Raw genomic sequence first — 2,024 nt, forward strand, 5'->3', positions numbered from 1 at the left:
AATGCATAGAAATAGCCAAATGCCTCGTCATCTAATTAGTGACGCGCATGAATGGATTAACGAGATTCCCACTGTCCCAATCTACTGGGAGGGACCGCTATCTCTTCTAGGACGTCACTGGACGCCTCTGGTTTATCTCGCGTTAGTGCCGGGACTATCCCGGTGCCCGCACATTAAACCGACGACCCAGCTTTGGCAGGATGAGACTGAGAGTAACAGGTCTCTCGATTTATCCTGAGCCAGCGTTTGTAGATGCTCGAGTCCTTCGGGGAAACTCGACAGCGTTTATACCACAAGCAGGAGGGCCCAAAGGAAGAAATGAGGCAGGCATGTGTCTCTGGCTGTTCGAAATTCCCCTTGTGAAGAAGCTGCGTCGGCGTCCTAGCTTTACGAAGTCTAGGCGTCGGGCTGGGCCACCGTCGTCTGGAATCTGCAATTCCTAGCTTGGGGAACAGGTGCGTTGTGCAAACGCGGTGTGATGCAGTGGGTTGATAGTGGGTCTTTGCGTTAGTGGTCGGGACGTGATGCGATTATATGGCCTCTCACGTTCAAGTCATAGCTCTGCCTCCTCGTGGCACTCCCGGGCAACGCTTTTGCGGCAAAACGGGCTATGGCGAACTTTCTTCCCTATCCAATATCCTATCCTAGTGTTGCTTGGTTGGCGCGGATTGTGTGTGAATGCCTCGCTTGCGGGGCCTCTGCGCGCTTTCTGTGCCTTCTGGGCTGCACTTCTCTTTTTCCCTTTTATCCACTTTCTGGGCGGCCCATCTCTCTTTCGATCTCTCCTCCTTTCGTTTGCGGAAGGCTGAGGACAGGGTGCTGCACAGGCTTCCCAGGCCCGGCGCTTCACAATGTGGTGACGGAACTGGGAGCTTTAATCTTTTCTTTTACTTTCAGGTTTTCTCGGGAATATCCCCACCAACTATTATGGACGGCACAACCAGCAGATATAATCTGCGCAGCTCTCGGATGGCTGCACCGGCACGGGGGGTCCTTCGTTGCGCCGTCATCGTTGGTTGGTGGGTCGGCCCCTGAGTCGTCATCCAGCACGCACCCCACCACCTCATGCACCGCGGGTGCGACTTCGGGGACTGCTAAAGAATTTAATCTCGGGTATCGGTCTTCGTACCGTCAGGGTGACTCTCCCAGATGTGATAGGGTTAATATTTTAGGTAGGTCAATGACACAGGTTAGTCATTACGTAGGTAGGAAGTCTTCACCGGTAATCTTCAATCGGGTGGACAGTCAGATAGCAGATTCCGCGAGCCTCGCGAGCGTCATAGCAGGTAGGGCCCCACGTAGATTTAGGGAAAGGTCGGACTTCAGATACCTCAATTCTTCAAAATTGGGACTTGAGTGGGAACGATAGTGCTCCTGCGTTCCTCTGCAATTTCTTTTCCACGGGAGTTAGGGTGCTACAGTTGAACATGCGTCGTTCAACTGTAGTGACGTGAGTGCGTCAGCTCGTTGCCGAAAAGCGACTTGACGTCCTGTTATTGCAGGAACCATACGTCAGGAAGCAGGGCAAGGGTCACACCTTCTATGGATTAGGTTCTGGGATGAAAGTCGCTGCTGTACGAACACATCGCCCGTGGGCGGCAGTAGCAGTCTGCAATCTTGAATTTTCTTGTTTCGCAGCTTAGCACTTCTCATTGTGTTTGCGCAGAGCTGCGGACCCCCAGCTTTTCGTTCTACGTCGTGTATTTTCATTTTCAGTACCGTGACGAGATTGAGAAGCACCTCAGACACCTCGAGATGGTGTTTCATTCTCTGAGGGGGAAGAGGGTTTTAGTTGCGGTAGATGCCAATGCCCGCTCATCGCTCTGGGGTCCCCAGCAGACAGATGAAAGAGGTGCCAGATTTGAGGACCTTATCAGGGCGTTTGGCTTAAATGTTGTGAATCGCGTTGGACAGCCGCCCACTTATTGGACGCCAAGGGGTTCGTCATACATCGACGTGACTCTGGCTTCGCCATCCATGTGTCATCAGGGAATGGAAAGTTAGATGCGGTTGCGGTTGCGACT

The 2,024-nt window shown here is 52.8% G+C and overlaps 1 pseudogene; it reads left to right on the forward strand.

Annotated features, from left to right (window-relative positions):
* The window catches only part of LOC139112986 (large subunit ribosomal RNA), a 3,418-nt pseudogene extending 3,303 nt beyond the window's left edge, over positions 1–115 (forward strand).
* The last annotated feature ends 1,909 nt before the right edge of the window (positions 116–2,024 follow it).

Source organism: Cardiocondyla obscurior, unplaced genomic scaffold (assembly GCF_019399895.1).
Source record: "Cardiocondyla obscurior isolate alpha-2009 unplaced genomic scaffold, Cobs3.1 scaffold81_0_71826, whole genome shotgun sequence".
In the NCBI taxonomy this organism is placed as follows: Eukaryota; Metazoa; Arthropoda; class Insecta; order Hymenoptera; family Formicidae; genus Cardiocondyla; species Cardiocondyla obscurior.